This window comes from Diabrotica virgifera, chromosome 1 (assembly GCF_917563875.1).
Source record: "Diabrotica virgifera virgifera chromosome 1, PGI_DIABVI_V3a".
NCBI classification, from domain to species: Eukaryota; Metazoa; Arthropoda; class Insecta; order Coleoptera; family Chrysomelidae; genus Diabrotica; species Diabrotica virgifera.
Genome location: NC_065443.1, coordinates 140,938,289 through 140,952,465, shown reverse-complemented (window position 1 = coordinate 140,952,465; position 14,177 = coordinate 140,938,289).

Here is a 14,177-nt window from a genome sequence, read left to right as displayed (position 1 = left end):
TTCCCATGCGTCACGATTCATTTTCAAACAAATTAAGTCAAAACATAAAGTGAAACGTACGCCGATGTGTTTAGTATATAGTATACAGTATACAGTATAAAAAATGTATATACACATCGACGCGACGTTCATTTCACTTTATGTTTTGACTTAATTTGTTTGAAAATGAATCGTGACGCATGGGAAAAGTTATAGCGGACGAACTATACCTGGATCTTTGAGTGTACCAGTACCGAACATGGTCTATTTCTAGCTTATTTCCCTGGAGTACTCAGGATACAAAGCCAAAAAAGAACTTGAAAAATCGAAAACTTACTGGCCGCTATTTTTTCTCCCCCATCTCCCCCCAAACCGGACGCTCAAAATGGTGTAACTTTTTACTGAACAATATCCGAACCATATAGAACAATTTGGTGTTGGAGGAAAACTTTTACTTTTAATGTCTGGGTTAGGCCTTTTTTGGACCTATTATACTATACTACCTCCGTAACTTTGGAACCGTTCATTTTAGAAGCATTATGCATAGGGCTTATTTTGTTGAAAATTCCACACCTGTAATTTTGAACCAATCAAAATACGTTATTTTGACAGATCACCATGGCAACGGAGGTATTTTATCGGAAATTTTTTGCTCGTGGGGTACCCAACAGCGAATTATAGTGGAAATTTTTTGACGTTTACAATAACAGAACATTTTTGACAGACTGGTTTTTATTTGTTTACATAATTTAGTTTTGATTCATTTTCTATCACTTGTAGTTACTCAAAACTTATGTAAAATTGAAGAATATACTATTTTCTATCTTGAAATGGTATTCCCATGCAACTAGAATGAGTAGAAATTACGAATTTGAAAGCCTAAATAATTGCTTGCTGACAAAGCTATGGCGCGCTATTAATATGTTCATGCAGCTTTGGATTTTCAAATGCAAATTTGGTGTGGAATTTTCTTACCAAATACCACGCGAAGTCAAATTAATATCCGGAAATTTTTTTTTGATCATGAATATTTTTAGAAAATTTCCGGAAATAATTTGACCTCTAGTGGTATTACTAGTGAAAATTTAATGTAGAACATTTTTGTATAGAAGGTTGTTCATTCTAAACCGCATAGTTTTAAAAATATTGACGAAAAACTTAAAAAACTACGAATTTACCGATTTCTCCCCCCTCTCCCCCCAAACCCGACGCTCAAAATGGTGTGACTTTTTTCTGAACATTATGTGGACCATATAGAACAATTTGGTGTTGGAGGATAACTTTCACTTTGGATGTCTGGGTTTGGATCTAGTTATACCATACTATAATCCAGACATCCAAAGTGAAAGTTTTCCTTGAACACCAAATTGTTATACATATATATGGTCCACATAATGTTTAGTAAAAAGTTCAGCATTTTGTGCTTTGGTTTGGGGGGGGGGGGGGGTGGGGGAGGTGGGAGAGAAGTCGGTAAATTAGTAGTTTTTTAAGTTTTTCGGCAATATTTCTAAAACTATGCGGTTTAGCGTGAACAATGTTCTATACAAAAATATTCCACATTAAATTATACACAAAAAAGTTCCTATGCATAATCCTTCTAAAACGAACGGTTGCAAAGTTATGGAGGTAGTATAATATAATTTTTCCAAAAAAGGCCTTACCCCGTTATCCAAAATAAAAGTTTTTCTCCAACACCAAATTGTTCTATATGGTCTACATATTGTTCGGTAAAAAGTTACACCATTTTGAGCGTCGAGTTTGGGGGGATGGGAGGGAAGAAATCGGTAAATTAGTAGTTTGTTACGATTTTCGTCAATATTTCTAAACGTAAGCGGTTTAGTGGGAACAATATTCTATACAAAAATGTTATATGTTAAATTTGAAACGAAAAAGGTCCTATGCATAATTGTACTAAAATCAACGGTCCCGGAGTTAAGGAGAGTGTAACTTGGATTTTTTCCATATTTTTTACATTTTTTTGGGCAAATTATAATATTATTACTGAGGAAAACAATGTTTTTGACAGGATTTTGTTTTCTAATTATATTTTGCTATTTCATTGGCTGGTGGTATGCTACTGATAAGCCCTTGAAGGGACATTACCCTCACCACCTTAAAGAGGCTTCTACAGGCCTAGGCCACGAAGTGGTACGAAGAAACCCACTTTGAACATTTTATGGACAATGTCTCATGCATATCTTTCCAACGGTAAAATTTTTGTTTCAAATTTAATGTAGAACAATTTTGTATAGAATATTGTTCACGCTTAACCGCTTAGGTTTAGAAATATGGACGAAAAACGTAAAAACTAGTAATTTACCGACTTCTCCCCTCCCCCTCACCCAATCCCGACTCTTAAAATGGTGTAACTTTTTACTGAACAATATGTGGACCATATTGAACAATGTGGTGTTGGATGAAAACATTTATTTTGGATGGCGGGACCTTTTTTTAACCAATTATACCATACTACCTCCGTAATTTTGGAACCGTTAGTTTTAGAAGGATTATGCATAGGACCCTTTTTGTTTAAAATTTAACGTAAAACATTTTTGTATAGAACATTGTTCACGCTAAACCGCATAGTTTTAGAAATATTGACGAAAAACCTAAAAAACTACTAATTTGTCGACTTTTTCCCCACCTTCCCCCAAACCCGACGCTCAAAATGGTGTAATTTTTGACGCAACAATATGTGGACCATATAGAACAATTTGATGGTGTTGAAGGATAACTTTCACTTTAGATGTCTGGGTTTGAGTCTAGTTATACCATACTATTGCTACTTGTGTTCAATATTGTTTACGTGAATTTTAAACGTACATAAACAAGAAGATCCATAGAAACAAACACATCCATTTTATTCGTATGACGACTATAGTCCAGAAACGTGTTACTTTAGGTTATGAGCACGTCTGCTTAATTATATTTAAAACGAGTGTATCATAAGTAACACCAGATCCAACTACTTCCAGTCGAAGTAAGAATCTAACATAGTAAAAAATTATGTAGGCTCTAAATTTACTAGACAATTGACATTGAGCACAGAGAAGAGAGTATATCTTTACACATAGACTGCGCCACCATGTATAAAAAAATCAGGCCCTAGGGACCACATTTTTTTAAGCTGGTTATGGTGGTACATAACGGTTGAAAACACATGTCCACCACGGCCACTGGGGATATTTTGAAAATAGTGGACACTTATATCAATCATGGCCGATCAATTACCGAGGTATCACCATATCAAGTATCACTGGGAAGGTATTCGCAAGAATAATAGAGACAAGAATAAAAACCCAAATAGAAACAACTATGGAAGACACTCAGTGTGGATTCAGGAAGGACAGAAGAACGCAAGACCTAATATTCACATTAAGACAAGTAAGTGAGAAGGTAATCAAGAAGAATAGAGAGATACATATGTGCTTCATTGACCTGGAAAAGGCGTTTGACAGAATCCGAAGAAAGGACGTATGGAAGACACTAAAAGAAAGGGGAGTCGACAGACACATAATAGAAGTAATAAAGGATATGTACAAAAATAATACAAATACAATAAGAACCAATAACGAGGAATCCAGAGAATTTACTACAAGTCAAGGCGTCAAACAGGGATGCGTACTGAGTCCACTGCTATTTTCAGTGGTACTGGATGAAGCGATAAAAAAGCCAAGAGAAGAATGAGAAAGCTAACATTAGGATACTGGCAAATGAAACGGACTCAACTATCTGAGCTACTATTCGCAGACGACATGGTACTGATAGCAGAAAACAGAGAAGACCTAAAGAACAATCTTGAAATCCTAGAAGAAGAACTATCAAACATAAATATGAAAATTAATGCAGAGAAAACAAAAACAATGATAATTTCAAATACGAGGAAGACACACGCAATAGAATTAGACGGGAAACAACTAGAGCAAGTGGAATATTTTAAATACCTAGGAGTAATAATCGAAGCAAATGGTAAACAAGACATGGAAATAAACGAGAGAATGGGACGAACAGGAAGCTTATTTAACGCTATAAAAACAACATTTTTGGGGAAAAAAGAGATACCGGAAAAAATAAAAACGGCAGTCGTTAAATCAGTAGTTAGACCAACAATCATGTATAGCAGCGAGACATGGACATTGACGGGGAGACAAAAATCCAGAGTCAATGCTATGGAAATGAGGTTCCTGAGGAAAATAGCAAACAGAAAGAGGACAGACAAAATACGAAACGAAACAATTAGACAAAACCTAAAACTGGAACCAATTAATGAAAAAATAGTGGAGGGACAACTTAGATGGTTCGGGCACGTGTGTAGAATGTCGAACGAGAGACTTACAAAACGAGTGTTCGAAACGAGATTGCAGGGGAAAAACAAAAGAGGAAGACCAAGAGTTATGTGGGTAGATGAAATCAGGAAAGAAGTCGAGAAGAAGGGATTGACATTGGAAAGTGCAAGAAACCTAACGCAAGATCGGAAAGCATGGAGACTACAATGCCAAACTCAACTCCACCAGCCTTACACCTAAAGGTAGAAAGGCTTAGGACTAAGTAAGTAAGTAAGTAAGTAAGTAAGTATCATAAGTAACACCAGATCCAACTACTTCCAGTCGAAGTAAGAATCTAACATAGTAAAAAATTATGTAGGTTCTAAATTTACTAGACAATTGACACTGAGCACAGAGAAGAGAGTATATCTTTACACATAGACTGCGCCACCATGTATAAAGAAATCAGGCCCTAGGGACCACATTTTTTTAAGCTGGTTATGGTGGTACATAACGGTTGAAAACACATGTTCACCACGACCACTGGAGATATTTTGAAAATAGTGGAATCAATCATGGCACTCTATGTCTTCTATTTGTCTATTTAAAAACTTCTCCAATTGTAATTATGCTGTCCTATATTCTATATCGTCTAACCATTTTAAGCATTGTATTTATTAAGATCATCAAGGTGATTTCTTATTTAAAAGTGATATAGTACCTTTCAGTATGAAGGAAAATATTCAAGCAGCTGAAATAATAAAAACCTGTTCAAGGTTTTAATGAATTCTTAGCTTTTTAGAAGTAGTCATCCAATAACTATAAATGTTAATGGATCTTATTTTAGAACTCTGTAAAGAAATAAGCATAAACGTTATTAATTTTTCTTTTGATACTGGTGCTTCGAGTACTGCTGTGACAAGGTTACATATGTATCGCAGATAACTTTTCAATGATTTTTAATAACGGCTACAAAGTATACAAATTATAAATGGTTTAGTTAGAATAATCAAGAAGCGTTTTTACATCTGAGTTAACGTTGAAGCGCTTAAAAAGTATGAAGTAGGTACATATACGTATAATGTACAGAGACTTGGGGCCTGTTGTCCGAACGCTAATCAAGAAGTTGATTATAATCAAGTCCCCTTAACAACCATCAAATAACAAAATCCGTTTTTCGTACGCCAATCAGTTGATTGTAATCAATTCTGTTAATTATCATTATGATAATGAACACAATGGATTGATTAATTAATTATGAATTAACATAACAATTAAGATAGTTGATTACCTAATCAATTAATCTCATAATTTTAATCAATTATGTTGTCAGCAACCCAATTAAAGTTGACATTGACAGTGGGTGACAGTAATTAAATATTTGATAATGATCAGTTGATTCCATTTTTGATTAGCGTTATAACAACCGGTTGTTCGTTGTTCGAACGCTAATCAAGAAGTTCATTATTATGAAGTCCCCTTAACGACTATCAAATAACAAAGTCCATTGTTCGTACGCCAATCAGTTGATTGTAATCAATTATGTTAATTATGATTATGATAATTAACATAATTGATTGATTAATTAATTATTAATTAACATAACAATTATTAACATAATTAATTAACTAATCAATTAATCTCATAATTGTAATCAATTATGTTTTCAGCAACCCAATTACATTTGACATTGACAGTTGGCGACAGTAATTAAATATTTGATAATGATCAGTTGATTCCATTTTTTATTAGCGGTCGAACAACCGGTCCTAAAAGTAATAAAGATTTTGTTGTGGTGTTGTAAAATACAATACTGAACTGAAGAACCTATTGATGGTCTTCTTATTGTGGAACCATCTCTCGCCGTCTTTACTACGCTATTTGTTAAAATAAAAAAAATAAAAAGGAAAAGATTCCTCTCATTGGCCGTATACCATAATAAAAAACTTACTAAGGAAGTAAAACTTCACTTGTAGGTAGATGATATATAAATTTATTAAAAATTTTTATCTAAAAAGATCCAAATTGGATTGAAGTGGGTACATCACTAGTACAAAAAACACAAACGTTTTCGGACCAATCATTCCATCATCAGGTTGAAAACTTTAGATCCAAAGTAGTTGGAACTAGCTACATAGTTAGGTTGAAAGACCTTAGTAATACAAGAATTAGGCCATTTCGGCTACAACAATGTCGACAATAAGTCGATGTTCAAAGAATATAAAATTGTAATTACAATTGTAGATTACAATTTTATATTCTTTAAACATCGACTTATTGTCGACATTGTTGTAGCCGAAATGGCCTAATTCTTGTATTACAATTGTAGATTACAATTTTATATTCTTTGAACATCGACTTATTGTCGACATTGTTGTAGCCGAAATGGCCTAATTCTTGTATTACTAAGGTCTTTCGACCTAACTATGTAGCTAGTTCCAACTACTTTGGATCTAAAGTTTTCAACCTGATGATGGACTGATTGGTCCGAAACGTTTGTGTTTTTGTACTAGTGATGTACCCACTTCAATCCAATTTGGATCTTTTTAGATAAAATTTTTTAATAAATTTATATACCATCTACCTACAAGTGAAGTTTTACTTCCTTAGTAAGTTATTCTATTTGTTGCCATTCGGCTTATTATGATCGCTTCATTCTACTCTTCTATTTCGTACCCAGTCCTTAATGTTCTCCACATTGTATCTCCGTCGTATATCAGATATGATGCGGTGTTTCGTCTCTCCGTGATTCTTCTTTCACTACAGGATCTAACGCTACTGCATTAACTAGTGGTTGCATCTTCGAATTGGTTATTATGCTCTCTAATTCTTTGATCTTTTTTTCTACGGTCTCTAATTGTTTGATATTCTCTTCTAACATTTCTTTATTGTCGTTTACACTTTTCTGTATCTTATCGGTTGTTCTAAAAACTTCTTCGAATTTCTCGTTGTTCTGTCTACAGACCTCTTTAATTACTTGAGAAGTCTCGTCAAATCTTTTAGCAACATTTTCGAATTTATCGTCGCTGCTTCTAGAAATTTCATCGATCTTTTGAGAAACACTTTGGAATTTCTGGTCGAATTTCTCATTATTTATCTTAGACGTTTCATCGATCTTTTGAGAAACATTTTCGAATTTCTGGTCCAATTTCTCATTATTTATTTTAGACGTTTCATTGATCTTTTGAGAAACACTTTAGAATTTCAATAAGATTGCTTGTTCTGCTGACTGGAAGTGGAACGTCTTTGGGTCATCTCCGATCTTCCTGAGGACACCCTCGAGTCGTGTTTGCAGGGTTTTCTTGGCCCCATTGCTGTCTTCATCCCGTTCCTCTAAATGTTCCCCCAACTGTTTTATGGAAAGGCCTTCTAGCAACATCTTTGGTCGGCACACACGTACTTTTCAAAATGTCTTTTAAAAGTCTTTCCGAATACCTAACAATTAACGCACTTTATATATTCCCGACGAATAAAGTTCAAAAGTCTTTTTAAATTCACTTTTAATTTATTTACACCTCACACCGTTAACACCACTGTAACAATAAAACGAGCGATTCATATTTATATACGACTTTATTAATTTATTTATACAAGTTTTCTTTACAAACTCTAACTTAAACTAAACTCTATTTACAAAATTCGCTCCTATATAAACACCAGCCGTTATTTCTCGAAGATTCTGCTCATCTCTAGTTATTGTCGCGACATTCGGAGAATTGCTCGTCTTCCGCCCCGCTCGTCTTATCTAGAAAGATCGATGTGGATCTGCGTATGTGGAGATGGGACCTGTTATAAGAGGGTCGGCCAAAAGTAATCATTTGTTACAATATTATAGGTTCACTTTCCCTCAAGGAGTCTGAGTTAACCTACGGTTTAGACGTTTTCCAAGCGTAAGTAACATAGATATAGTTAGTTATTTAGCATTTTTTTAGAAAGTTTTATAGCATTTAACCATTGCTTTTGTCTCTCAGATAATAACTTATTTAGTTGTTTTATGTTTTTGTCTCTCAGACGATAACTTATTTAGTTGTTTTATTCTTAAAATGTAGTACAGATTCTGTACTTCTAGCTCTGTCCCGTAATGTCTTACCATCGATTTTTAAAGGTTTTCATCTCTCTCCTGTTTCTAGAAATCTTTTTGTTCTCTCAGTGTTAGGTCGTTTTTCTACAGTGTATGTCATTATTGGTCTCATGGCTGTTCTGTAAATTCTTTCTTGCATTTATTTCCCGATATTTTTACTTATTCATATTGTTTTATCCAGGAAACCTGCGGCTCTGTTTGCTATATTCACTTGATGCTCCATTTCTGTTTTGAGCATTTCGTAGGTAGATAGTCTGATGCCTACATATATAGATATTTAACCTCCATGACTTGTTCTATTATCTAACCATTATCTCAAGCTTCAGTTTACATTTTCTTAGTTGGTTTGATGTTATACTTACCCGTACGTTTTGCCTTTTTTTGGGGAAACTAACATGTTACATTTTCTGTTAGGTATATTAAATTGGTGCAGCATAAGTTGTAAATCATCTTCACCTAGAGAGATTAGTATTGCGTCGTCTGCATAACAGATTATGCCCAGTAACTGAACGGGAAACTGATACCGTGTAATTTTCAGGGACAACTCCGAATTGCATGAAAATTTGGATTTAGGTTCTACTTAACCTCCACTTCAAAGCTGAATTTGTCCCGTTGGTTGCTTTTACTTGGGGGGTCACAGTCACCCCCTCTCGGGGATGAAAAAACATATGTTCAAGATAAGCTCGTAAATCGATAAATTGTCTGATTATAAGAAACTTTCGTTCTATAAAGTTTTTTACGCAAGTCAATACTTTTTGAGTTATTTGCGATTGAAAATATTTATTTTTCGACAAAAAAACTACATTTTCAGACGGTTTTTCGCAAATAACTCAAAAAGTAAATATTTTATCGAAAAAAATATTTTCAACAAAAATATAGCTTAGAAAAAACGAAAATAATTGTGTATTCGTGAAGTCTATAGATCCAGCAAAAGCAAATTTGCAGCTCATGAAAAATACGTTTTTATTCTTCCAATTCCAAATCAAATATTTCATCGCGAAGTAACCAAAAATGGGTTCGGGATTTTCGGGAAAAACCCGTTAGAATTTTTAAAGTGTTTAAAAGAGCTTTATTTTCATTGTTTGTAATATTTATAAAAGTTTCTAGCATTAAAAATAAGCGAGTTACGCTGAAAATAAAGTTGGCCTCCTTTTTTTTGGTAAAAAAATCATGAAAATTTCCCCGTGTTTAGCACCCCAAATGAAATTTTTTTTACAATTTACTTTACTTATCTACTTTTCATATGATCTGTTAGTTTCACTGGTTTAAAGTGCTTATTTTTGAAAGGGTTATATTTTAAAGCGATTGAACGAGTCACTAATCACGAGTGTATGTAAACTTTAAACAGCCATATCTTAACTAATTTTTGTCTCACAGAAAAACAAAATAAAACTAGCATATTTATAACAGCAAAACCTACATTTCTTACTGTTTAAGATTTTTCGTATCACTAATACTTTTAAGGTATTTTGAAAAAAGGAAATTTTTCCAAAACTTTTAGCAAAAATGATTTTAATATAAAATCAATTTTTTTCAAAAATAAGCACTTCAAACCTGTCAAACTTACACATCATATAAACAATATACATACATTTAAAGTAAATGGTAAAGCGGTAACGATTAATTTCATTTAGGGTGCTAAACAGAGGGAGACTTTCACGATTTTTTTTTTCAAAAAAAGGGGGCAACCTTTTTTTCAGCTTAACTCATTTATTTTTGATGCTAGAAAGTTTTGTAAAATATAAAAATAAAGCTTTATTAAACACTTTAAAAGATGTTAATAAGTTTTTCCCGAAAATTGCTTAATTTTTCGGTGATTTCACGTTGAAATATTCGATTTGGGATTAGACGAATAAGAACGTATTTTTCATGAGCTACAACTTCGCTTTTACTCGGTTTATAGACTTTATTGATTCACCATTTTTTCCGTTTTTTTTTTATAAGCTACACTTATGCTAAGAATATTTTTTCGATAAAATATTTACTTAAAACGTAAGTTAAAGATAGTTTTTTGTCGATAAATAAACTTTTTCAATCGCAAATAACTCGCAAAGTCTTGACTTACATAAAAAACTGTCGAACGAAAGTTTCTTATAATTAGTCAATTTATCCATTTCCGGGCTTATCTTGAACATATGTTTTTTCACCCCCTAGAAGGGGGTGAGTGTCACCCCCCAAGTAAAAGCAAACAACGGCACAAATTCAACTTTGAATTGGAGGGTACGTAGAACCTAAATCCAAATTTTCATGCAATTCGGAGTTACCCCTAAAAATTACACTCCAAAACGGTCATTTACTGGGCTATATTTTGTTGTTGTTTTTCGTCCATTTAGTATGATTTTTTAGTTCTTACTTTTTTATTATTTCATTCAGGATCAGGTTGATTAGTAGAGCAGAGCACCCAAGGAACTATCTTCTGTCTTGTGCCATTGCCAGCTTCAATTTGGTCAGTTAGCTCTTCTTCTATTCTTACCTTTATTGTGTTGTTTTGGTAGATATTTTCGATCATCGTTTTGATTATTTCTAGAGGTATCACTCTTGGGTACAATAAGTCTTCCTCCTGGGTAATTGCTTGTAGTAGGAACACTACCTGGGGTAATTGCGGGGTGGATCCAGTAGCTGTGTAATTACGGCACAGCCGGTCTGGTCTCAAGCCCGGATAAAATATGGAGGGCGATTGGCAAGTTTAGCAACCTACCAGTCTTAGAAACGAATAATACTTAAAAAAGCTCACAATATAATTAATGAATATATTGAAAAATGGTAATGTGTCCACCCTAAGGAACACCTGAGGTGACCATTATTGACTTAAATTGACAAATAATTTTTGATCCATTCAACAAACTGAATATACAATCCCATAGAAAGCAATTTTCCAAGAAGAAATTGATCAACACGATCGAAAGCTTTACTGAAATCAATATATAAAGCTTCATAATCTCAGACTGATAGTTTTATGCATATAAACCATGCCAAGACTCTGAAATAAGCCCATTGCACAACCAAGATAGCTTATGTTTTATTCCACGAATATACGACTGTTTTGGATTATCGCGACAATGAATATTTTAGTGTGCAACATAAGAAGTACGAAAGTATTTTGCTCTAGTAATTACTCCAATAAACAGCCATATAATTTGCAATTACTTTCATTCTTCATATTTTGCACAAAAAATATTCGGTTTCGCGATAATCCAAGAGGGTCGTATATTCGTGGAATGGGGTATAACTTTTACACTATTCGAAAAATTTAGGTATTGCAGACAGAATGCATATATATGTATGTACACTCAGATGCAAAAAACGCAACGGAGAAAATTTTGGTCAAATTCAAAGTATTTGGATAACCGGATTTAACGGATTGGTTAATTTTTAGGAGCGAAATGACTTTGCCACCCACAATTTACGACTTTTCCTATTATTACCATTATCTTTTGTATTAATTTGTAATACGACGATGGGGACTTTGGTGACTGATATCGAAGGAATGTCATATCGACATCCCAGAAGCACTGTATTTAAATAATGATTAAAAGCAACGCCATGATCTTGGTTTTAATGAACAATGATAACAATAACAAAACATAAACAAACAACTTAAATGTAACTTAACCTAAATACGCAAATAACAAAGAAAAACTACTAAAAATAACTTAATACTTTGTATTGCCTCCCCAAGACTCTATAACTGCCTGTACACATCGGCTCATGTTGTCTATGAGGTTGCGAATATCATCTTGCTGGATGTTTTGCCATTCCTCTTCTAGAGCCAAGCGAAGTTCGTTAATTGAGGCTGGTGCGACTTCGCGACTTCTAATATTTCTACCAAGCATGTCCCAAACGTGCTCTATTGAGTTCAGATTTGGCGAACACGCTGGCCAGTTCGTTTTATTAATACCAAGTTCTTTTAAAAATTGCGTGACACACATTGCAGATTGGGGTCCCGCATTAACTTGCATTAATAGAAAATCATCGCCGATATATTGAGAAAAGGGATTCGCTAAAATTTCCTAAATATACCGATGTGCAGTCAACGAACCCTCAATAAATACCAATTAAGTGTGGGCTTATCGGGATATTCCTGCCCATACCATCACCGAACCCCCTCCATGGCTAACGCGGGGACTGAAAGCGCACTCCGCAAATCTCTCTCCAGTTTGACGCCATACTCGTTCTCTCCCATCTGATAAGTGAAGGCCGTATCTCGACTCATCCGTAAAAAGAACATTGCTTTGTCTTAAATTCCAATCTAAATTTTCCCTGCAAAATTGTAGTCTAGCCATTCTGTGCCGTGGAAGTAATTTGGGCCCAATTGCTGGTCTGCAACTCTTCAAACCAAATTCATGTAATCTTCGACGAACTGTAAATACACTTACATTATTGCCTCGAACCTCTTGAAGCCGATTTCTTGTTTGCACCGCTGTTAAATAACGATCCCGCAAAGCGTTGACTCGTATAAAACGATCATCTAAAGTGATAGTTTTGCGCTTCCTGCCACTTCCCGCTTTACGCTTGTTTGTTCCATTTTGTATAAAACTTTTCACTACCCTTTGAATGGTAGAGCGATGAGTTTGTAGTACTCTAGCCACATATTCATAATTTCGCCCATCTTCAACCAGAGCAACGGCTTTCGCACAATCTTCGACACTAAGAACCATGATCAATCATAGGTAAACAAAATGTAAGTGTTAATATGACATAATGATAACAGTCACCAAAGCCACCTCGTCGTATTACAAAATAATCATAATTAAAAAAGTTCTAAATTGTGGGTGGCAAATTCATTTGGCTCTAAAAAAATGAACCAAGGCATATTTTAACATGAAACAAAAAACACAATGCTTAGGAGACATGGTGGCAACAGAAAAATAAGGTTGCATGAAAATACGCAAACGGAATTATTCCACAGGATTTTTCAAAGTTAGGATAAAAAATAACGTTTTAATTAACCTCATACAATAAGTCAAATATAAAATATTTTCAAAAAACTGACTCATCATCATCATTCTCTTTGCCTTATCCCTATGCGGGGTCGGTTTCCCTAATTGCATTTCTCCACACAATTCTATCCTGGGTCATATCAATATTAATCCCCTTTACCAACATGTCCTGCCTAATCGTCTTCCCCCACGTCTTCTTTGGTCTTCTTCTCCTACTCCTTCCAGGAATCTGTACTTCAGCTACTCTTCGTATTGGATGATTAACGTCTCGACGTTGAACATGACCAAACCATCTCAACCTATGCTCTCTCATTTTGGCATCAATTGGTGCCACACCTAGACTTCCCCTAATATACTCATTTTTAATTTTATCCTTTCTTGTCACTCCACTCATCCATCTAAGCATTCTCATCTCCGCCACATGCATTCGTTGTTCCTCTTTCTTTTTCACTGCCCAACATTCAGTTCCGTACATCATAGCCGGTCTTATGGCTGTTTTATAGAATTTTCCTTTCAGCTTCATTGGAACTTTTCTGTCACACAACACACTACTCGCTTCCTTCCACTTCATCCATCCAGCCCTAATTCTACTGCATGCATCTCCATCCACTTCTCCATTACTCTGTAACACCGATCCCAGGTACTTAAAACTATTGCTTTTTACAATCAGTTCACCATCCAAAGATACCATTTTATTTGTAGTAACTCCATCTTTAAATGAACATTCCAAATACTCTTTCTTTGTCCTACTAAGTTTTAAACCTTTTTCCTCCAGAGCTCGTGTCCACTGTTCCAGTTTTTGTTCTAAGTCTCTTTCACTATTTCCTATTAACACGAAATCATCAGCATACATTCAGCACCATGGAATGTTACCCTATAGTTTCGCTGTTATCTGGTCCAAAACTAATGAGA